At 41.0% G+C, this 24,906-nt stretch overlaps 1 protein-coding gene across 12 annotated transcripts in view; it reads left to right on the top strand.

Annotated features, from left to right (window-relative positions):
* The first annotated feature begins 249 nt into the window (after nt 1–249).
* Nucleotides 250–24,906, top strand: part of LOC142049890 (vasculin-like) — a 59,123-nt gene continuing 34,466 nt past the window's right edge. For 6 of the 12 annotated variants that reach the window (XR_012657848.1, XR_012657849.1, XM_075078064.1 and 3 more), the window contains exons 1-3: nt 7,082–7,341; nt 7,947–8,973; nt 9,768–9,835. The gene's annotated coding sequence lies outside the window, so the exon portion shown is untranslated. Of the gene's footprint in view, nt 7,342–7,791; nt 7,845–7,946; nt 8,974–9,767; nt 9,836–24,906 lie in introns of those variants that run through there. The other 6 variants (XM_075078057.1, XM_075078060.1, XM_075078056.1 and 3 more) reach the window with 6 other exon arrangements.

Here is a 24,906-nt window from a genome sequence, read left to right as displayed (position 1 = left end):
TCAGTTAATTTTTGCTTTCTAGTAATTTTATCAGATTATGACAATGGGCTATTTTAAGAGCATATATATGTTTGCAAAATACATTAAAAATACTATTTGTCAGGACTCAGACTTTTTTGTAAAAAATCAACACATAATTTCACTTCCTACAATAATTTAAATCTCATAGAGGAAACTGCCAATGGAAGAAAATACAGAATCAAATGCAGGCTCTAAAAACATTTGCCAGTACCCTTTCTAATTGATATTTAAACATAATTTTGTATATTTAATTTTTCACACAATTAACTCTAAAATAATTTGACTTGCAATGGAAATAAGATTTCAAAATTGCAAAAATGTTAATTCAGGCATTTAGTTCCCAGTGTTATAATTAATTTAGCCTTAAACAGAATTTCAATTAAAGTTTACAATTTATTGAATAGAGACAAGCAAGCAGCGCTGGATGCACAGGGGATCCTTCCACCTAACGTGCATACCGTCATACAATACTACAGGGTTTATATTCAGTTACTTAATTAATAACAATTAGTAAAAACACGCCTAAGTTTACACTCATTGGTCAGTGATAAGCATCCCACTTGCTGTTGGTCAGCCGTAGTTAAATTAGCCACACCTGCCATGTAGATTAGCACACATGCTCTTTACGGGTGTGGGGGGGCAAGTCTTTTTGGTCCTGAATTGGGTCGGTGGTTGCAATCTCCCCCTGCCGGAATTACCTTTCCCCCAGTTTTCATGCTTTAGCGCCTTCTGAGCCAAGAAGTTCCCTGCCATCATCACTGGCCGACCTGTGGCCCCCCCCCATCTTGGCACTCTCCTTTGTATCAGGATGCTTCCATTGTTAGCAACAAATCGCCAGTCAACATTCCAACCATTAAGACAGTTAACAAGTCAATTGAACGGCCCTCAGTTACACAAGCACAAACAGTTCCATATTGACACAAGTCAGATGAACACATTTTACAATCCCTCATCTTTTTTTTATGGCATTGATTCGTGTTTTTGTTTCCAATCGAGTCAATACTTGCTGAATTGGCTTCTTTTATTGAAGTTTTCTGCATTCCTTGTATAACCGAGTGTATTAGTCTAGTAAAACAGGGTATTAAACATGGAATTATTAACAGTCCTCCACATATCCCCAATACAGACCGTCCATAAAGTTCCCCCCTAATTCTCCTAGATTGATTCCATTCCAAATTTGAACTGGGACATATGCGATTTTCTTAATTTCTTTTCACCTTGGTTTGTTCCACCACAAACATAACAAGTGATTACATTCAATGACTTAGCAATGTTTTCAGCAAGATTTACAAATAGAGTTTTAGCAACTGTGGGAATTTCATATTTTACTCCTGTTTCTATTTCATGCCGAATTTGTGAGTTCTTTTGGATCATAGCATACGGTCCTGTTACCTTCTCTGCATAAAGCATAATGCAGCTTCGTATTTCCTGGCCTTTACAGTCATATTACACATTGACTGCAGTTGTTTGTCATAGCCAGGGTTAAGGAACTCACCCCAAGTAGGACTAGAAGAGGTCCGGTAAGGGCCATAGTGATTGGCGGTCGTGGCCCAAAGGGGTTGCAGCCCTTGGCAGACCTTTTCAAACCATAGCACCGGTTCCCTATCCGGTCTTGCCCTCTTCCTTAATCTTAAGGGGTGTCCTTTCCTGAGTATTTAAGGATTGGCTTTTTCCAATTCGTATGCTATGTCTCAAAAAAATCCAGTGTATACCATGGATAGCCTATTGCTATTCCCAGGAACCAATATTTCCTTGTTATTGACAAATTGTCTTCCCTAATGGGTATTCATTTAGGAGCTTCTCCGTTTACAAATTCTACAGGAGTAGTCACAATAAAATTCCCACAGCAACTTAGCTTATGTTCTTTGATGATGGCTTCTTCAGGTTCTTCTGATGGTTAGCTTAGTTTCTCCGGGTTCAAATGTGACTCTCCACTCCTTCACTGGACCTTTCACTCGTGACACATGTGTCCACCCTTTTTCAGCAGTTCTCACAGCCGTTTCTGTAGTTAATTAAACCTCTTTCTTCCCAAATTTTCCCAAAAGTATGGACCACCCCATATGCGTATTTAGAATCCGTAAATATGGTCCCGCTTTTGCCTTTTAATAATTCCAGGGCCCTACAGAGGGCATACAGCTCACAAGCTTGAGCTGACCATGATGGACTCAGAGGTCCTGACTCCACAAGTTCTAGGTCCTCATTAATTATTGCATAGCCTGATTTTCTTTTCCCTTCCACCACTCGGGAGGAACCATCTATAAACAGCACCTTCCCATCTTCCAACTCAGTATCCCTTAAATCTGGCCTCACCTTAGTCTGGGCCTCAATTACCTCTAAACAATTATGTTGTAATTCCTCCTCTGATGGCTCTCCAAACAAAAATTGTGCTGGATTCTGGGCAGAAGTCACCCTCAGTTCTAAGTCAGGGGAGTCTACTAGTATTGCTTCATACTTTAGGATCCGGCTGTCTGTTAACCATTTTTCTGCCTTCTGCTGTAAAACATTTCTGACATTGTGTGGGATATACACCTTTAAAGGAGCACTAAAAGTAATTTTTCGAACTTCCTCTATTAGCAACCAGAGCTTGGAGGCAAGCAGGCCATCCTCTGCTTACTGGATCAAGTAACTTAGAGCAATACCCCACAGGTTTTTTGATTCCTGCCCAGTCTTGAGTAAGAACTCCATATGCTGTCTGGTTTGATGTATTTACAAAAAGATAGAAAGGTTTTTCTAAATCTGGGAGGCTCAATACAGGTGCTTGTATTAATGCCTTTTTTATTTCCTCGAATCTCTGGTCATCTTCTATAAACCACTTGAGTTGGTTATTAGTTAATTTCTCATATAGGAATTTTACCTTTTCACTATAATTTTCAAGCCACGGTCTACAGTATCCTAATAATCCCAATATTTGTCGAATTTCCTTTTTGGTTTGTGGGGGTCTCAAGGATAGAATCCCAGATATCCTATCAGAATCTAGCTTCTTCCTTCCTTTACTCAGCCAATGTCCTAAGTATTTTACTTCCTGTTCTACAAACTGTAGCTTTGATCGGGACACCTTCAATCCCTTCTCCCCCAGAAAATTTAACAATTTAATGGTGGCCTCTCAGGTCCCCTCTTCAGTTTCTCCTGCTACTAATAAATCATCCACATATTGTAATAATTTTACCTCCTTGGGTAATGTAAAATCTTGTAAGATTTTCTCTAAAGTTTGTCAGCTTCTTCGTCTTTTTGTGTTAAAGTGTATAATCAATTTATCCCCTTTACTCTGAATGCCCAAATTTAACTTCAAAATCAAATCCCTTCCTAATAAATTGTACTCCGCTTCAGGGAGCAAAAGTAAATCATTAAGGTAAATTTTCTTTTCTGTCTCTATTTCTACATCTTTCAAAATAGGTACTTTAAAAGGTTCTCCTTTTGCCCCAACTACAGACATATAGCTTTTCCCTTCTTCTATTCCTTTTGGAAGTTTTTGAATGGTTGATTTCTCGGCTCCTGTATCTACTAAAAATAAAACTTCCTCTTTATGGGGACCAATTAATAATTTTATCAAGGGCTCTGTTGATGTTGAAGTCCCCAGAAGATATAGCCCCTGACACCCCTTATTCTTCTTTAAACATTCTCTCATCTCGTTCCCGTTTACGGCAGTTCTTCTGAACATGTCCTCTCTTGTTACAGTAGTAACAGACGGGAGTTGTGAATCTCTCTCGGTAAGGTTGTCCCCGGGGTGTCTGCTCTATTCTTTTTTCTCCTTTCTCTCCAGATGGAGTCTTATTTTTCTGACTTTCTCTTACTGCTGCTACAAAAAATTTTTGCTTTTGCTTTCTGCTTTTCTTCGTCCCTCCTAACTCCTCTAATCCTCTTTCTTGCCAGTCTTCCAGTTTTTCTAATTTCCTTCTTATATCCCCCCAAGATTTGGCTACGAATTGTGTTCTAAGGAGTGCAGTCCCAGCCACTGTATTCGGATCAATTCCAGAATACATTTGTAAGCTTTTCCTCAACCTCTCCAACCATTCTGTTGGAGATTCGTCTTTCCCTTGTTCATTAAATGCTTTATTAATGTTTTGCCCTCGGGGAACCGCTTCCCTTATTCCCTGTATAATTAACGTTCTCAAATCCCTCATATTCTGTCTTCCTTGAGGTTGTTGATCCCAGTGGGGATCCACATTTGGCCATTTCTGATCTCCCGGGGGTCCTACCTGATTCTGTCTTTCCCAAATCCTTATTCCAGCTTGTCTAATCATTCCCCTTTCTTCAGCAGTAAATAGGATTCCTAAAATGGACTGTATTTCTTCCCAGGTATAAGTATTGGGGCCTAGGAATTGATCTAATTTTTCAGCTACTCCGAGGGGATCATCCAATAGGGTCCCCATTTCTTTCTTAAAGTTTCTTACATCTGTGGTATTTAATGGTACTGCCACAAACCCGATGCCTCCCTGATTGCCTCCGAGGGGTACCTCTCATAAGGGATATAGAGAAGCCCCCTCAGATATGGCAGTCCTACTTCTCGTACATGCAGCTGGCGGTTGATCCAATTCCGGTGCTGTTGGTGGGGGAGGCAGGGATAACGGTGGGACTGGTGGAGGTACTACGGCCACTGGAGGGGAAGCCGCTACCAGAGGTGGATTATTAGGATATGGGGGCGGCAGGTTGTCCAGTGGTTCCCATTTATCATCTTCTTCCCTTTCTTTTTCATTTTTATCTCCTTCTTCTTCCTCAAAGTTTTCATCTATTGAGGCTGGAAAAGGACGTGAAGTCCTGATCCATAATCCTGCATAATCACTTTCCTCCTGACTAAAAGGTTCCTTTGAACATATATACTCAAGGCCTGGAAAATCCAGTCTTCAAAAGATCCAAAAACAGGCCAAAAGACAAGTGGTCTTAAAGGTTCCTTCGGCCATTCAACCATACAATATTGAACCAATTTTAATTTACTTTTTCCTTTTCTGAGGCCCCTTTCATTCCAATTTCTAATCTGGTAGTTTGCTCCCTTTCTTCTGGTCCTGGGTCCTCGATTCTGTCTGACCCATCTAGGAATTTTACTGTGGCAATTCCTACAGCCCTTGGTTACCGGTAAGAGTGTCTTGCAGGGGGTTTAGGACCTATCACCCTCCCACGAATCCTATAGGAATCACTTCGGTCCTTCACCGGCCAAGTCCCTCGCGGGAGATTGGAACCGCGGTTAGAAGACCTCCACAATCACTTCGGAACTAGGTTCCGTCTCAGTCACACTCTTACACAAACAGGCAACCGAATCCCACCCAACCAAACGGTATACAGCCTAAATACTTACGACTCCGTCGTCTTCGTTTGGATCTTCGCGTGCAGAATTACGGGCAAAACAAACTGCTGCAGCCGGCAAGGGAGCTTATAAAAATTAAATTCTTTGCTTGTCCCTGTTCGGGTTCAGGATGGTGTTAGCCCTGACCCAACCTGACCAGGAGCCACCAAATGGTGGGGCGCCACTCCTAGATCAAGTCAGAATTCAGGAACCAAGACCATCCCGGACGAGCCCCCAATTGTTATAAAGTTTACAATTTATTGAATAGAGACAAGCAAGCAGCGCTAGATGCACAGGGGATCCTTCCACCTAATGTGCATACCGTCATACAATACTACAGGGTTTATATTCAGTTACTTAATTAATAACAATTAGTAAAAACACGCCTAAGTTTACACTCATTGGTCAGTGATAAGCATCCCACTTGCTGTTGGTCAGCCGTAGTTAAATTAGCCACGCCTGCCATGTAGATTAGCACGCATGCTCTTTACAGGTGTGGGGGGGCAAGTCTTTTTGGTCCTGAATTGGGTCGGTGGTTGCAATCTCCCCCTGCCGGAATTACCTTTCCCCCAGTTTTCATGCTTTAGCGCCTTCTGAGCCAAGAAGTTCCCTGCCATCATCACTGGCCGACCTGTGGCCCCCCCCCATCTTGGCACTCTCCTTTGTATCAGGATGCTTCCACTGTTAGCAACAAATCGCCAGTCAACATTCCAACCATTAAGACAGTTAACAAGTCAATTGAACGGCCCTCGGTTACACAAGCACAAACAGTTCCATATTGACACGAATCAGATGAACACATTTTACACCAGGCTGCAAAAATCCATCATGTTTCTTTCAAAAAGGTACATGTCAAATGACTGCACATACATTAAACTTATTTCCACTCTTAAAGTTTGTAAGCTGAAGCTATTTCTATCAGTTCAATGAAGATGCTATTTTTTTTTCTTGTTTAAATTGCGGTTATGGACTCTCTTACTTGCTTCAGGCCCTGCTGGTACCGTGATTTAATTCTGTTGCACTTGCAAGCTCTGCTCAGCGTCGCTGAGATGAGGGTGACCTTCGCTCTCTGCTCTGCCTGCAGCTGCAGGCGTGCTGTACCCCCACCGCCCACGGGCCTTGCTCACGGGAGCAGTAGGGCTCTCCCTGCCACCGACCAGGTTGCTCTCGAGGCCAGTGGGACCGGGGTCATGCTCATCGGCCGTTCCTGCCCACGCCCACGGTCGGCGGCCCGCAGGGAGGCCGGCACCTGGCCATACGCCACACACGGACCTTCCAGCGGCCAGCTAGGGCCTTCACGGCGCCCGCCCAGGCTGATTCGTACGACCGCGCCCTGGGCCCGCGTCTTGGTTTCGGTGACCCGTTTCGGCAGTACAACGTTCAGCTCGGGCCGCAGCGGCTCATACCACCAGCCGGGGTTGCCGCTGCCTCCCCAGTGCCCGCCTTCTCCTCAGGCTGTTCATCCTGAGCAGCTGTTGGTGCCGGTAAGAGTGATGCTGTAGAGCTGTGCCGCCGCACGGTTAATTACGGCGGCGCGGCGGCACTGGGGACTCCCGCGGGTGAGGCGGGGCGCGGTGCGTGCTGGGGATACCCCCACCGCCCCGCGCGGAGCGTTCGGGATTGTTCCCGTGGCGTCATGGCAGGGGGACTCCTGCCAGCAGGGTGGAGACGCACCCTCCGTGGTGGTGGGAAACTCCTCCCCGGACACTCGCCGGGTCGCGCAGCTGATCTTGCGAGGTTTGGGCGCGCAGAGGATTGCGGTCCGGAGTGGCGCCATTTTGGGAGTGAGGAGAGTGGGGTGTGCGCGTGCGCGCACGGGGGGGCGTCGCTCTCGCATCCGGGGTTTTCTCGGTTCTTGGGGGGCGGGAGGGGGCAGCCCCCGTTAGGGGTGGCGTGGTGGTGGGCAGGGGATGCTGGGGCTGGAGGGGCTGCCCCGTTTCTTTCTCTGCCGCGGGGTGAGGCCTATCCTCGGGGAGGGCAAGGGGAGCTTCCCGTGGCGTGGCGGCGGCGGTGGCTGCTGCTGCGTGGGGGTGGCGCGGCCGGTGAGTACCTGAACGCGGGCCGCGTCCCCGTCCCTCCCCCCCAGGGAATCAGGGTGAGCGCCCAGCGCGGGCCGGTGGAGCTCTTCCCGGGGCCCGCCGTGGTGCCGCAATAAAAGGCCCGGTTGGGACGGGGAAGCTGGGGATTTGCTCACGCACTTCACAGGCAGGCGGCCCCGAAATGGCGTAGCTTCCCCCAGGGCTGTGCTGGGGGGTTCCTTAGGTGGCTCTCACAGCTCTCCTGAGCTTGTTCTGTGCCTAAGCTCGGTGTCCCTGGCCCAAGTCAGCTCCTTTCTCCCCAGGTGCCTCCTGCAGGTCTATTTATTTTTCCCAATAAAATGAGAAATGCCCCTTTCCGGTTGTTTTTTATTCTCGGAAATTAGAGCCAGGAAAACATTTTCACTGATAGACTGCGTTCTCCGATAAATATGCCTGCTGTTTTCTTCAGGATGTGAGTGAACGTTTAACTGAGGCTTCTGTACTTGGATTTGGCTGCCTGATTGCATGTGTGTTTGCTTTTTAAGATTCAGATTTATGTACTTGTCTAATGCCAATTCAGATTTCAGAAGGGAAACCTGATTATTTTTTTCTGGTTCTTTTTCCTGTAGGTAATTTGAGTTACAAAGAGAGTCCTGGATGTTTGGAGCCTTTTGCTTCAGGTGTTAGGGAGGAAAAAAGGGGAAACCGTCCTGCACCACCAGTTATTTCTCCCCTTTCACAAGAAGCATTGGATGTTGACCTGGGATTATTTGTCCAAGTACTTCCTCCTGAAAAGGCTTCTGAAACAATCATTAGGCATCTGAGAAGTGAATTGGAAGTTTGAAGTCATGAGCTGCTTTTTTCTAGCAATGCAGAGCACCTCACCCTTGGATGCTTTTGTCCATGTGGCATGGATACACAGCTAAATTTATCAAGTTCTGAATACTTCGGCTGCCAAGATAAAGTGCTGTTTTGCTTTTAGTTACATTTTTCTTTCAAGCAACATTTTTTTGAGTCATAGGCATAACCAGTTTTGTTAACTGGTTCCAGGTTAAATGCAGCCTGGGTCACCGTGTAGATGTTGCTGAAAAGTTTCATGGCAGATATTTTTACCTTTATCTTTTAGATTTTTCTGATATAGCCTTCTGTCACTTTGCAGTGAGACCTATTTTCTAAATGAAGTGTCTAATATAAATCTGGTTATAATTTTTTCTTTTATATTTTATTTAACAATATTGTTGAAAAACGTTGTTGCCGATAAGCAACATGGTGGTATCCAGATAGCTGTTTACAAATGCCTCTGTTACCTGAAGCAGTTCAGATGTGAAATTTGGATTTTTGGCTTCACAGTTTGTGGTGTAAAAAGTGTATTTATTTCACCTGTAGCTAATGCTTCTTATAGTGAAATGTATGTGGAATAGACAAGAGAGGGGGGAAAAAAAAAAGCGCTTAAGGCAGAGACTTGGCAAATTTTGAAAATAGCCTTGTGAAATCTAAGCAAGAACGATGGGTAGCTGATTTCTGTGAGGTCAAATCTATGTCGAACAGCTACGAATGTAGCATTGATAAGAACTCTAAATGTTATCTCAAGGAAAACAAACTGGAAAAAAAATAAATCGCACAGTACTAACACCGTGTGCAGTTCTCTTGGATTAGGTAAGTGTTGTAGTGTTCATAAATAAATTTACACTTGAATAAACATTTTATCAGTAGAATGGTTAAACCAGTAACACTTACTCCCTAGAGGATGTTGGGTTTTTTGGGTTTTTTTGAGAACGTTGAAATGAGCTTGCAGAATCTAATTTTTACTTGCCATTTTTAATAATTAATGGAATATTTTTAAGAATTTGAAGAATATGTGTGTTACTACAAAGCAATTGGTAAGTATGAGAGTGGTTTTTCTGGGAGATTAAAAAATGTGCATCTAGACTGAATCTGTAGGTAACATCCTTCGTGTTAATATTGTAAACTCAACAATGAGCTGTTATACTTATTGAACAAGTCTGCTGGATGGCTTGTGCATCTCAGTCTTTCCATTTGCATTAGACACTTTTGCAGCATGAAAGTACTGATAATGTAGCATTGCTTTTTTAAATTCCCTTCCACTGTTCTTTGTCACTTATGGAAGCCAGATATTTAGTAACAAAATTAATTTACTGCCTATGCAAGCTGGCTTTTTAATGTGTTGATATTTTAAGGTTGGGTTCAGAGTAATTTCCTATTCTGTAATGGGAATGAATGAGTGACTGGTTTGAAAGTATACCTCAAGAAACCTCCCTTACCTTCTTGGAAGGATTCAAACCAAAATATAGTGGTGAACTAACCAATTGTACATGTTATTGTTAGATGTATTGCTGCCCCCCCCCCCCCCCCCCCCGTACTGATTAAATGTTTCTGAAGATATAGTTTAAATGTTGAAATTAATATATTTGCAATATATTTTTTTGTAGGTTTACTTTCAGCTGAATTACTGCTGCCTCGAAGAAAGTTAAGATGGACAGAACAACTTAATTCAAAAGTCAGTGGTAATTTTACTAAGTTTTCTCCCCCTTACCCCACTGTGATTATTCATAACATTTTAAATAATTAAAGCATTATTGGGTAGACTGTAAACTGAGTGTCTGGTAAAGGTGACACATTTACCTTAGTTGTGACCTTTTCCAAAATTTTTCAGAGCTTATGCAATACTGAAGTATTGGTAATAGTGAGCTAATGAAAAGAAATGGTTGTCTGTATGTAAGGGCATGGCAAAGATGTTTGGGAAGATGGCTTGTGTTAATGCCTTGTAGAAAAGTAATTTTAAGCACGTGAAATTGTCTAAAGATTACTACAGTGTTTTTTGTTTCTTTTTTCTTCCCTGTAACTTGTTATTTTGACCATAAATGAGACTTGCACCTAAATAAGTATTTTCAGTTCTTAGGTTTGCTGAAGTAGTTCTGTTCTGTGTGTTGTCTTGTCAGTATCTAAAAGTTGATCTAGCTTCGGTATTTTGATTTCTTTGAATGGCTTTGCTGTTTTGTTATTTTAACTTCTATTTCAGTTTTGCTGTTTTGCAAGCATGGAAACTGTGGAACATGAATAGGAGTCTGTTTCTGTAATCTCTCATGGCTGTGGCTTGGGGCTCTTCTACATCAAGTCTCAGTGTGACTGGGATTGACTGAATGAACTGAGCCACGTGTAAAGGAACCAAACTAACAGAATAGAATTATCTTCCTCGTTCTTTGTTTGCTGGAAAACACTTGGTAAATGTGAAGAATTCAGGTGTGAATGGCCATTTCATTAGATTTTGTCTATTATATGGCCATAAAGATAGTAATACAAGTACTTGCTTCTTAAATCATAGAAAAAGTGATGTCTTTTTTCAAGCTATTAACTTTCAGTGCTATGAGACACTTTTACCTCTTGACAAGAGGTTCTCACTGAAATCAAGAAACTGCATTCCCTCTATTTACAAAGTAGTGACATCTTTATCTGGACTCTTCTGGATGTTTTGAAGAGTTTGCCTTTTAGCTTTATTAAATTAACTTTCTTTACATCTTTTTGGTTGCTGGTGGGATAATTCTTTTTTTTTCTTTTCACCGTGTTTGCACTTGGGAAGTGCAGTTGTTCTTATTTGTATGTGTATGTATTTCACACAGATTTAGGCATGTTTTACAGCTGTGCCCTTGTACCATAAGCAAAATTCATACTTGGGTGAGGACCACTGAGGAGAAAATGCTTGGCATGCTGGTCCACTTGAATTCCTTCTTTAGGTTTTTATTTGTATAATGCTGTCAGTCTGTTAAGTGGTTTGCAGGCAACTATGAAGATTAGGACCTTGCCCCAGAGAGCTTATACTTTAAGCCTTGATGTAAACATAGCTTTTGTACTGGAATAACTGTCAGCAGCTTGGCTCTTTTACTGATGTATTTATTCTGGTAGGATCCTAAAATGGGTACACTTGTACTGAGAAATTGTCTTGAATGGTGTAGGCTGCTCTGCTGTGTGAAAAAACTGCTGGTGGAAGCTTTTAAGAGTAAGCAGAGTTTAAACTTGCAGCAAAGCTTAAGTGGAATTAAATCTGTAAAATGATATAGGGAAATTGTGTAGATACTTAGCTTTGTTAGTACTTCACAAGATAATGTGCTTTAAGCTCTCTTTTTTTCCCCTCTTCATTCTAGTGAGATTCTTCTGTTTAAAATGTATGGATAAAACAGTTTGACAGTGATAGTTCATCAATAATTTCTGGGGAAGTTGCTCTTAGCTCTTTATTTTTTAGTACTAGGGGTAAATTCTGTCCTGCAAGGAGAACTATTTGCAGACCTTATAAATGAACTTGAATGAGACTTGGCACACAATTTGTTTTGTGGTTTTGAGCAGTAGTATTACACAGTGACTGATGATAATGCCCTATATGGTGCTATCAAGTCTTCCACAATCATCTCCTTTCATATTTTGGGTAAACATAGTCTGGGAAACAGCTGAAATCATATAGAATAGTTTTTCTGCTTTATATGCTCAGGATATTTCAAAACTGCCACCTTTTCCAACTGCTTTTTCTTCAGATCCTTGTGAAGACTCCTAAGTGCAAAAGCATTCCTGATGATTTTGTTACATAATGTATGCTGAACTGGGTGGTGATGTTAGTGCACTAACACTTCAGCTTTTGGACTTCCAACCTTGCAGAGGACAAGAGATTAGTGTTTATCCAGCTCTCTGCTAGATGGTACTGCAAGTGTAGGATTTCAAGCAGAAGGAACCTGGTTGCAGTTTACCTTCAAATGTGAAGTTATTCTGTGTTAGAGAATAGTTAGCTCTTTTTAATTTACATTTTGGTACAGTGCAAGAAGGAAAAACTTTTTTGGATAAAAGTGATGATCAAGGTATTTTAAGCTTACTAACTTTGGCTATTTCTAAAAGATTTCCTAAAAGATGTTTTGGTTTTTGTGACAAAAATATTTGATTCACAGAAGTGATGTAAATCCTGTTGCTAGTGAACCATATCTATATACAGAAAGGGGACTGTATGATAAGGAGCAGTGGTTGGGATTTTTAGGACACCAGTGTCCCCCCAAGTCTGCTGACATTCTAGCTCCTTACGCAAAACAAAGGTAGTGAGTGCACTTCAGTTGATTCATCCTCACATAAGGAATTTGAGCCCTAAGTAGAAATGAAGGTGGGTTTTTCTTAGGTGGTTTTGTTTGGTTTTGCTAAGTCACTCACTGTAAAGCTAGGTTTCAGGGCTGTGTCTGTACTAGAAAATGTGTTGGTTTTTTTATGGTTTAAAAATTGGCTGTTTGATTCCATACATTTCTCATACCCTGGCATGTCATAAGACTTTTGGAGGTGTTCAAATTTGACAGAGGGCTTTGTCCCATGCTCAGTGTTCTGTAGGAAGCCTTAGTTCTCATATTTTAATTTTTTTTTTTAAAGATGAGGCAAGAAGGTAAATTAAAAAAATAATGGATATTTTCTTTTATACTTCCTCATTGTCCACTGTTAGAAGAAGAGGCTTCAGCTGAATTGTTCGGAACTTGTTAATGTCTGTTGAACCACTGGGACAGAAGACCTTTAAAGGTTCAACTCCCTTTCCTTTTATTGGAGGTGTGAGTCTTTGACAATAAATTTTAGAGAACCAAAGAACTTGAGAGAATTACCGTATCCAAACTTAAACTTGTTTGTAAATTATCATTGAAATGTAGTGGAGGGGTGACATGCACATTGTCCTTTCAAAGTGTTAAAAGGTTGGTTGTAAAGATTGAAGCTTATTCTTTTGTTGTGGCTGTGTATTTACATGGAGAGAAAATAAGGGAAATAATCTTTAGTTCAAGTAGTTGTCATGCTTTTGCAGCAATTTGTGATCAGTAGAAATGCTTCTGTTTTCAAAAACTCCATAAAGCTTGTGTTAGGGTTTGAATATTCTTTTCTCTTTTAATAATATACAAATTTTGGATAGTAAAAGAACAACTTGAAATTAGCTTGTTTTGCTTTGTTCAAACTAAATGAATGATGGAGTAAGGAAGATCTCTGATGAGCTCTGTTTTTGAAGGAGAATAAAATTTGAGATGTATAGGGTTTAAACAAAAGTATTTAAAGCTTGCACTTACCAACTTCAAATTAGCGCTACTCTTGACTAGAGAGAACAGGGAAGGATATTTTATCACAAGAAATTTTCAGTTTGAAAGAAAATGGGGGTGGGGGGGTGGGTTGTGGCAGAAGGAAAAAAACTTTTGATGGAGTAGGTTATTTTAATGACTTGCTTGGTTGAGAAAAATCCTGAACGCTTCTGTTTCTGAAGAAGAGAGACACTGTAGTCTGATGGTTAGGATTTGAGCATATAGTTTCTTTGCCGAATTCAGAGCAAAACTTTAGTTCTGTGGCTGATGCTAAGTAGGTGAAGTAAACATTTGAAGCTGGCCCAAGATGGGAGAACTGAAGGGTCAATTTATTCTGTAGCTCTGTTATTCCAGAGTTGCTCTGTTTTAGTGAGAACTTTGCCTGCTGCTGATGCTCCTTCAGGAGGAAAAAAAATTTGACCTTGGCAAATAGCTTTCTCTTGTTGTTGTGAAATGCAGTACAGTTGATATTTGGCATATCTCTGATAGTGAACATTCAGTCTTAATTCCCTTATAGAAAATTGTGTGTCTCCCTTCCCTTCTTGTAGATGGCTGATCTTTTCTAAGATGTCATACAGACCTGCTTATTGGGCCCCTCTGAAATTCATATATGCTTGGTTTGTCTTCCTGAGTTAATAAGGATGTGATATACTTGCTGTAGCTCATTACCAAGGAAGCAAAGCAGCAGCAACAGACTTGAGACACTGAGTAACATATAACCTTTTATTTTTCTACTCTCATAACAACACTATATTATATTTTAATTGTGATGGCGTGCAACCTTCTTTTACCCCATTTATAAATTTTATACTAAAAATTATGATGACAAGGTGAAGGTGGGTTATCAAACAAGTGTGTAGCTGAGGGGTGGAGTTGAGGTTCAACATGCAATTTGTGGTGTGCTGTACTTATGCTAATAATCTGTGAGGCATTAGGTAAAAGATCATAGGGTATGTGCCACTTAGATATGTGTACATGCTAATTTTAGATTTTCTGAAATCTGTATATGTGCATATGTCCATGTGCTTTTAACATTTATTCTGTTCATGGATTTCTCTATGCAAATCAATAGACTGAAGTTCCAAACTGGTCTTCGGGGAGTATAAAGAAAGCCAAATTTATATCGCCTTTCTAACTGTGGGAATTCATATCTTAAAGCTTCCTTAATTTTTTTCTGTTAATAACCTTACTGCTCCACTCACAAGCTTCAAGTATTCTTACCTATTTGAGTTTATATTGCCTTTTCTTTTAATCATCTTCTAACAATCTCTGAGATACCTACAAATACAGACTGCTTCCTGTAAAATAATTTAGGCTATCCACAGAGTGTGAGAAGTATAGAAGCTGAAAATGCAGAACTATTTTTCCTTGTCTCTAGTTTCTGGTGAGATGGGTTCAGTTGACAAGGATTTTTTCCCTAATTTTTAGCATTATTTTAAAATTTGTTAGACAAACTAGTGTAGGTAGTTCAGACAAATAGTGTTATCAAATGTATCTTGCCAACAATAACGAAATCTGTCTTAAATGTTGAAGATACCTTTCTGGGCTAGGGAAATATTTTTATTTTGTACACTGAAGAGACCTTCCTGAAGTTGGACCTGTTCAATACCAGTGGGACTAGACTGTCTTTCCTCTGCCAGCTAAATACTGGTTAGACAAGTTAAACAACATGCCCTTAAAATTGGGTGGGATGGTCTCTGATTTCATGTCCTTGTCATCTTAAAGTTCTGCTATGCTTTTTTTTTTTTCCCTCCACCCTTGGTGGAAGAGGATCAGATTAGGGAATACTTAAGTAAGACATACATAAGTCCATGGGGCCTGACAGGATGCACCCACGAGCGCAGAAGGAGCTGGCTGATGTCCTTGCAAGGCCATTCTTGATTATCTTTGAGAGGTCATGGTGATCGGGAGAGGCTCTTGAGTACTAGAAGAGAGCGAATGTCAATCCTTTCATCAAAAAGGGTAAGAAGGAGGATCCAGGGAACTACAGGTTGGTCAGCCTCACTTACAGTCCATGGGAAGGTGGTAGAGCAACTAATATTTCCAAACACATGAAGGACAAGAAGGTGAGTGGGAGCAGTCAGCATAGCTTTATGAAGGGGATATCATGCCTAACCAAGCTAGTAGCCCTCTACAATGAGGTGACTAGCTTGGTAGATGAAGGGTGCAATGGATGTTGTTTATCTTGACTTCAGTAAGGCTTTTGACACTGTCTTCTGTGATATTCTCATAGAGAAGCTGACAAAGTATGTGTTAGAGAAGTGAACAGTTAGGTGTATAAAAAACTGGCTGAATGGCTAGGCCCAGCCCCTCAGGGTTATGATCAGTGGCACAAAGAGCATTTGAAGGAAGTCATTAGTCTTGTACCCCCAGGGTTCAATACTGGAGCCAGAACTATTTAAGATCTTAATTAATGACCTGGACCATGGGACAGAGTTTACCCTAGCAGGTTTGAGATCATACAAAATGGGGAGGAGTGGCTGATATACTAGAAGCCTGTGCTGCCATTCAGAGAAACCTGGACAGGCTAGAGAACTGGACAGAGGATCCTCATGAGGTTCAGCAAAGGGGGAAATGCAAAGTCCTGCATCTGGGGAGTAGTAGCTGCATATGTCAGTACATGCTGGGGGCTGATCAGCTGTGCAGAGAAGAACCTGGGGGTTCTGTTGGACAAGCTATGAGCCAGCAACGCATCCTCACAACAAAGGCAGCCAATAGCACCACGGGCTACATTAGGACATTAGGAAGAGCATTGCCAGCAGATCAAGGGGAGTTCATCCTTCTCTACTTAACACTGGTGTATTGGGTTTGCGTGGCGAGGTTTGTCTTTTTTTTTGGGGGTGGGGTGGGTGGGGTGTGTGTGTGTGCACGCGCGCGCTACAGGGGGGCTTCTGTGAGAAGCTGCTAGAAGCTTCCCCTATGTCCGATGGAACCAGTGTCAGTCCTGCTCCAAAACAGACCTGCTGCTGGCCAAGGCTGAGCCAATCTGTGACGGTGGTAGTGCCGCTGGGATAACATATTTAAGAAGGGGAAAAAACCTGCTGTGCAACAGCAGCTGGGAGAGAGGAGTGACAATATGTGAAAGGAACAACTCTGCAGACACCAAGGTCAATGAAGAAGGGGGAGGAGGTGTTCTGGGTGCCAGGGCAGAGATTCCTGTGAAGACTGTGGTGAGGCAGGCAGTCCCACTGCAGCCCATGGAGGTTAATGGTGGAGCAGATATCCACCTGCAGCCTGTGGAGGACCCCACACTGGAGCAGGTGGATGTGCCCTGAAGGAGGCTGTGACCCCATGGAGAGCCTGTGCTGGAGCAGGCTCCTGGCAGGACCTGGGACCCCATGGAGAGAGGAGCCCACACTGGAGCAGGTTTGCTGGCAGGACTTGTGACCCCGTGGGGGACCCATGCTGGAGCAGTCTGTTCCTGAAGGACTGCACCCCATGGAGAGGACACATGGGAAGGACCCGTGCTGGAGCAGTTTGTGGAGGACTGTCTCCTGTGGGAGGGACCCCACGCTGGAGCATGGGAAGAACATGAGGAGGAAGGAGCAGCAGAAACAATGTGTGATGAACTGACCACAACCCCCATTCCCCATCCCCCTGTGCTGCTGAGGGGGAGGAGGTAGAGAAAATCGGGAGTGAGGTTGAGCCTGGGAAGAAGGGAGGGGTGGGGGGAAGGTGTCTTAAGATTTGGTTTTATTTTCTCATTACCCTACTCTGATTTAATTGTTAATACATTAAGCTAATTTCCCCAAGTTGAGTCTGTTTTGCCCATGATGGTAACTGGTGAGTGATCTCTCCCTGTCCTTATTCTGACCCATGAGCCTTTCATTATATTTTCTTTCCCCTGTCCAATTGAGGAGGGGAAGTGATAGAGCAGCTTTGGGCATCTGGCATCCAACCAGGGTCAAGGCACCACAACTGGTGAGGCCACACAGGGTGCTATGTCCAGTTATAGGCTCCCTTGTACAAGAAAGATATAGACCTAGTTGGAGTGAGTCTGGCAAAGAGCCGCAAAGTTGATTAAGGGACTGGAGCATCTTTCTTATGGGGAGAGGCTGATATTCTTTTTGATCTTTGAAGGAAGTACGAGTTGATTCTCAGTCTTTCAGAACACTATGGATGTTCCATTTTAATTTTTCAGAAGATACTTTCCAGATTTAGAATTAGTAAGCCATCAAAATCATATTTTTCTCATGTAAAATTATGTGACAGTGAAAATTATGAGGGAGACTGTATTCGTTAATGCTGTTGAGACAAGAGTAGTTATGCCTTCAAAAGGATGTTACAAGGTAGCAATGTTTCGTTACAAGGTGATGCTTAAAGTTCATAACCCTGTCTCTGATAAATTGAAGAGCTGCATTGTTGAGACATTCCTCTTATAATCTGTAATTGGTGTGGGTGTGGGAAAATAAAAGGTAGGATTACATGTTTTTACGCTTGATTCTTATGAGTCACAACATTGTTATAGTGTTTATAGTTAAATATATTAAAAATGTGATACCAAATGCATTTCCTCTAGTTAGGGCTATTTAAACCATTGAAAACAAAAATGAAAATAGTCTCCAAAAAATCACAGCAGTTAAATGTGAGTGCATGTTACCTTATATGCCACAGTCCTTTCAGGAATCTGTACTTTAATAATCAGGCTCATTTTTTCTTATTTGACCTGTTTCTAGAAAACAAAACATGGAACAGGAGTCCTTTTTCCAACTCCTGAAGAGTATTACACGCTTCCAGAGATGCTGTTTAGCTATTTTTAGTGTTGTGTGAATAGACCAATATACGGGGGGGGATTTCTAATGCTAGAAAGATCTGATGAATGGATGTGAAGCTAGAAATTTTGAATTAAGGATCATCGTTATAATGGAGCAAAAGTGATCACTAAATTTTAGTGTAACCAGTTTATTCCAGACCTCAGTGTCCTTTGTTTTCTTGATATGTTTAAGGCTAGGTTGGAGACATTTGTAAAGGAAATTACTATTGTTCCACTGTGTTAGCAGTAGCAGTGCAGGAGACGTGAATTTCTAGTATGTGAAGGAAGTAGGGTGTCATGGTTTTAGCTGGGATAGAGTTAATTTTCTTCACTGTAGCTGGCATAGTGCTGTGCTTTGAACTTCATATGAAAATAATGTTGATAACACAGATGTTTTAGTTGTTGCTAGGTAGTGCTTATACTACTTGAGGACATTTCTAGCTTCCCATGCTCTGCCGGGTGCACAAGAAGCCGGGAGGGGAGGGGGCGGGGCACAGCTAAGAGAACGGATTCAAACTGGCCAAAGGGATATTCCATATCATGTAACATCATGCCCAGTATGTTAACTGGGGGAGCTGGCCGGTGGAGGGAAGCAATCGTGGCTCGGGGACCAACAGTGTCGGTCAGCGGGTGGTGAGCGGTTGTATTAGGTGTTGTTTGGATTTTGGGTTTTTTTTTTTTCCTCCTCCCAAGGGTTCATCTCTCTTTCTCTTGTTATTTTCTTTTTCATTATATTACCATTATTATTATTGCTATTACTGTTTTAATTATTAAACTGTTCTTATCTCAACCTGTGAGATGTTCTTACTTTGGCCCTTCTGATTCTCTCCCCCATCCCACAGGGGTGGGAGGAGTGAGCGAGTGGCTGTGTGGTATTTAGTTGCTGACTGGGACTAAACCACAACATCAGGTTAGATCATAAAGGTTCCAGTGTTTGAGTTGGAGACTTGGGCTTTGTTTTGTTTTAAAGCTTTGTCAGTTCTAATTGTTCCCAGCATTTCATAGATGGAAACAAAAATGTCTAGGTCTGTGTACTTGCCTTATCTTTTTTGCTCCGTGGCTTTTGCCAGCACAACTGCTTCCTGGTTGTTGGGGTTTAGCCCCAGTCAGCAACCAAGCACCACGCAGCTGCTCGCTCACTCCCCACTGGTGGGATGGGGGAGAGAATCAGAAGAGTAAAAGTGAGGCAACACATGGTTTGAGATAAAGACAGTTTAATAGGTAAAGCAAAAGCCATGTGCACAAGCAAAGCAAAACAAGGAATTTATTCACTAATTCTCATGGGCAGGCAGGTGTTCAGCCATCTCCAGGAAAGCAGGGCTCCATCACATGTAACAGTTACTTGGGAAGACAAATGCCATTACTCCAAATGTCCCCTACCTTCCTCTTTCTTCCCCAGCTTTATATACTGAGCATAATGTCATATGGTATGGAATATCCCTTTGGTCAGTTTGGGTCAGCTGTCCTGGCTGTGTCCCCTCCCAGCTTCTTGTGCACCTGGCAGAGCATGGGGAGCTGAAAAATTCCTTGACCAGTGTAAGTGCTACTTAGCAACAGCCAAAACATCTCCACATTATCACCACTGTCTCCAGCAAAAATCCAAAACATAGCTTCATACTAGCTACTATGAAGAAATTTAACTCTATCCCAGCTGAAACCAGGACACTGGTTCAGTGCTGCTGCTAAGTGAGTTAATAACTGCACCTGATTCTGTCTGTAGTGACTCTACAATTACTCTCTCTGTAATGAGTTTGGTATTTGCCTGTACTCTCTTCCCTTTTTTTTTTTTTAATGTGCTACACAGAGATATGAGCTGGACTAACAGATGCTTGCTAGGATTCTGCAGTATGCTTAGCCTTTAATGCGTTCTCTCATGCTTCAGTAGTGGTTAGAAACTACTGCCACATATTGCCAGTCTGCTGATTTGGTGAAGTTGTTCAGGAGTAAAGGAGGGTGAAACATGTAACTGATATAGTTGTGGTGGCAGGATTCCCTAATTTAAGACAAATGGTATGAGAACGAGTAAGCATCCCATGTGTGGTGTGGGGTGTTTTTTGGTTTGTGGTTCCCCCCGGTAAACATAGGGGGAAAAGATAATTAAAAAAGATATTTTTACTGCAAGAAACTACACAAATGTGAGAAATTGTGTTCCATAACGCTCTTCTGAGTAGTTTGTTCAACTGGATCTCCTTGATCTATGTATTTCATGCCCCTGTCTTATGTGCTAACTGCATGGAGGTTTTTAGCTTGCAAACAAAACGTAAATGTTAGTCATTTTGGCTATCACATATTTTTTCCCAGTAATAGCGAATTAAAGGTTGCAGGTAATGTGAAAATTGTAATATAAGATGAAGCTTGAAGAAGCACTTTGCTAAAGTAATCTGAAAGTTCATGAATACAGGGTGTTTTCTGTTTTTGTACCACATTGAATTCTGTGTTATTGCAGAAAAAACTGTATATATGTTGGTTGTAGTGCGCAGTCTTCACATTTAAAAACTTTGGTTTTTAAATACTGGATCTATTTAAAGTAGCAGGGGAGAGAGGAAAAAAACTTGCTGGGGGAATGGTATTCTCATACAGTTAGTTACTACCTAAGATGGGGAAAAAACTGGATTAATCATTACAATGTTATCTTTGTGTACATGCATTGTGTTACATGTTAAACTCTTTAGTTACAATTATTAGTTCTGACTTATAAGCATAATAGGAATTGTCAGGTTCAAATTTGTGTTAAGTCTTAAAGTTGTTCCAGAATTTTATTCTTCTGATCTTCAAAACTGTGTTTGGCCTAAATCTGTTATGACTGGTATCTTCTTGTGATTCTTATGGTGTTTTGGATTAAGACATCTCTTTTTTTTTTTTTTTTTTTTTCTTGGTGGAATTTACTCCTTCAGATGTTTATAACCACTATTTAAATACATCTTAGGTCCTAATTTTGTGAGGCAAAGCAAGCCCAAGTAGTTTTTAGACTTTTCTTGTCCCCAATCACTGAAATACTTCATGCAATAATGAACTAAAATTTTAAATTTCTGTGCTGTTATTCCAAGTGTGACTTTTACTTGTATCTTTTTCTGTGATGATTTAAAAAAGAAAAATGTAGTATTGCAGGGAAAATTGACTGTACAGTTTAAGATTTTATTTCTTTTTACTTAATTTGGTAAGCACAAGCTAAACTAACAATAGTTGGTTTAGTTTCCATATTTTTTTGTTTTTGGTTTTTTTTCCAGTTTTGGGAGTTGACTCTAGCTGTTTTTTCTTAGCCTTTTTGTAGAAGTCTTGACTTCATACAGTGACTTTCTGCTTCTCAGCATGTTACTACTTTTTCTAAAACAGAGGCAATATGTTAAATTTTCCTGAATGCTCTTCAGATGAGACAAATAAGTTTAAAAAGTGTGTATTTCCAGGTGCTTTAAAACTGGTGAAAAATACTTTCTGTCGCAAAAGGACCTTATTGACTCAACCCTAAAAAAACCACAACCTAGTAGCCCAACCTTTTTGGATGTTGGTTAAGCATACTTAGTGCAGTGTTCTTATTTCAGCTGCTAGTGTGGCTCAAAGTGGGTGACTGAGTTATATTTATGACAAATCTCTTCACTGTACATCACTTGGAACCAACTGTTCTTTATTCTTTGGCATTCACTGCCTTATTATTGAAGATCATACTTCACAAAACTATAAACTTAAATTTTATGTAATTGAATATTGGAATAATTGTTGCATGTCACCTGAAACAAAATGCTCTACAGACTTCTCTCAGACATCCCACAAGAAGTAAAATTTGAGAACAGTTTTTTTTCTTTGCTGTAAACTATTCTGCTATCCTCAACACAGCAAAAGATAAATTTTATCTGAATTCATGGGCTACGGAAGACTTTCTTTTCTGAAGTCACTACACAGTACTTGAATCAGACACCACAGACTATTACTGAGATTAGGCTGAACATTTTGACCAGTCTGATTAAAGAAACTTAAATGCGTTTGAGCGTTAACAGTATGAGGATAACAGTACTTGAGTATCTTTCTTGCCTTTCTAGAATTGTGCAGCTCTGCTTCAGTAATAGACAACCTGAACCAAGTTAGCTTTTATGATACTTTTGTTAGAGAATGGTAGGTATATTTTGAGTTTGTGCTACCAGGGAATGATGAATTCATCATTCAATTATGAGTTTGGGGCCTGATCTTTTGTTATCAAGAGAGTTTCTGAAATCAGTGGAATAGTGTTCAGATCTGTGGAGCTTACCTCAATAAGCTTACTTCTGATAGCTATATTAATGCTGGGAGTATAACAGCTGTTTTTATCAGTATTAATGAACAGTGGTTGATCTGTTGTGTGGTGTGTTTATGTAAGAGAAGGGTTGCTAGTAGACAAATGAGTTTTGTGTTCTGTCAGCATAATTAAAGCAAATTCCAGTAAATGCTTGTATGGGTGCATATTATTTACTTTCATTCTATTCAAATACTTTAAATGAATTTTTAAAAAATTTATTTAGAAGTAGGGCAGTCTCATGTTTCTGAAAGGCAGAAGTGTTTTTCTAAGTTGTTGATCAATGTTACCTGTTTGCCTTAGTGGCTCCTCAGTCTTCGTAAAGGCAGCTCTTGTTTGATGTCAGGCTGGAAGAATATATCAAGGGAATTTCTAAAGAAGTATCTTCAGTATTTTTATTAATAATTTCAATCATGAAATGGAGTGTATGCTTATTAAATTTGTAGATACTATGAATCTGAATAGAGGTTGCAAGTGTTTTGGGGGACACAATGCAGAAATGTCTCTGCTGGGGATAGCTTGAGAAGTAATGGACTTGAATAGCAGGAAAAAAGACTTATGTCAGACCTTATAGAAGAAACCTTTCTAGTGATGTAAAAGTAGTTCAATACTGGGAATGTTGCAGAGGAAAGTAATAGTCTCAGTTGTTGGTCTACCCTTAAGTTGGAAAGCAGCAAAGAATCAGTCAAACTGATGTTTGGCAACCAAGCTGATCACAAAGGGTTTAAGCATAGCAAATTCTGTCTGTGGCAGCAGAGTGGTCTTGCTGACATCCAGTTCTCACTTTTTATGAGCTATTTTCAATTTACCAAAAATATCTTCCTAAGACTAAAGAGTATCCTAGAGCCATCAGATATTTACTAGATCATCAAAACAGACCTCATGTTTGTAGTGAAAATGTTTTTATATTAAAATGCATTCTAGGACAAACTTGTTGGCAAAATCAGAAAGGTAGCATCTCTAAGAGTATTTCTGAAGCCTGGTAAAACATGGTATTGTCAACTTAAAGCTGGGTAGCCTGTGTACTCTAAAATGTAGTTTTAAAAAAAGATATTAGTATTTGTCCTCTTCTGATCTGTGTGTTGCCCAATTTAATTATAGATAGGGTATTTGTGCCTTTTAGAAGTTAGTGAGTAAATAAGGTTTAATAATGAAAATACTCTATTTTTCTGTATCTAATTGCCAGACCAATAATATGTACAATCAGATGAGAGAAAGTGTTTCCTTAACCTCAGTGGTGTGGAGATCAGTATCTTCAGTAGTTGCTTTTCTTGGAGATCTTTAAATGTAAACCTATGAAATTGGTTCTAAAAGTACATCTATGATTTTGTTATTGTTCTTTTACCAAAATTAGCTGGAAGAATTAGGCCTAAGAGTTTCTTTTATGAGTTTATTGAAATTTACAGATATTCTGCTGCTGACTTGTCACACTAAGTATTGTTTAGTTTTGGCCCAGGCTTCTTTATTTGTCACTTCACTATACTGTTCTGGAGAAAAGGGATTGATTCATTTCACGCAGCAGCACTATCAAAAAACCTTTTTAGAGCTTTTAGTTGGAGAACTGAGAACATGTGGAACACTTGAATCTGCTTTTAGACTAATTTTTGTGGGAAGAAATATGTACCTTGTTTCAGTGAGCTGTGGACAAAGTTTGGTTAAAAACACCTTTCCAGTCCTTAGATACTTGGTGATCACAAAGTCTCACCTTGTCGTGGTTCAGCCTCAGTCGGCAACTAAACACCACGCAGCCACTTGCTCGCTCCCCCCACCCCTGTGGGATGGGGAAGAGAATCGGAAGAGCAATAGAACTTGTGGGTTGAGATAAGCACACTTTAATAATTACAATAAAATAATAATTATAATAATAATTATTATTATGACAATAATGTTAATATAATAAAATGGAAAAGGAAGGGAAAGAAAAAAAAGGAAACCCACAGAAACACGAACGATACAACTGCTCACCACCTGCCGACTGACGCTGCCTTTCATACTGCTTTTCAACTTCTGACAGTTTATTATAGAGTAGGGCTTCTTCAGCTCGTGTCACCTCGTCCTCTGGTGATATTCCAAAGTCTTTGCCTTCTGGCCAGTCCATAATCATTTCCAAGATTCCTGGGCGACTGGGGTTTCCTACTCGAGCCCGTTGGGCGATCAGTGCAACCCATTTACTCCACATAGCATCAGTTGCATGGTGTGTAGAGGGGACGTTTCCTTTGAACATCCAGCCCAGCACTGGCAGTCGGGGTGCCAGGAGCAACTGTGCTTCAGTACCAACCACTTCTGAAAGCAACCTGAACCCCTTCATATGCTGCCAATATCTCTTTTTTTCAGTTGGAGTATAGCGGGCTTTGTACCCTCTGTATCCCCGACTTGAAAACCATAGGGGTCAACCTCAGGTCTCCCCATGTGCCTTCTGCCAGACACTTCAGGTAGGACCATTCTCCCTGGCTGTGGTGTAGAGCACATTTTTTTTA

Source organism: Phalacrocorax aristotelis, chromosome W (assembly GCF_949628215.1).
Source record: "Phalacrocorax aristotelis chromosome W, bGulAri2.1, whole genome shotgun sequence".
NCBI classification, from domain to species: Eukaryota; Metazoa; Chordata; class Aves; order Suliformes; family Phalacrocoracidae; genus Phalacrocorax; species Phalacrocorax aristotelis.
Note: the sequence above shows the minus strand (reverse complement) of the source record. Positions and strands in the feature narration are given on the sequence as shown.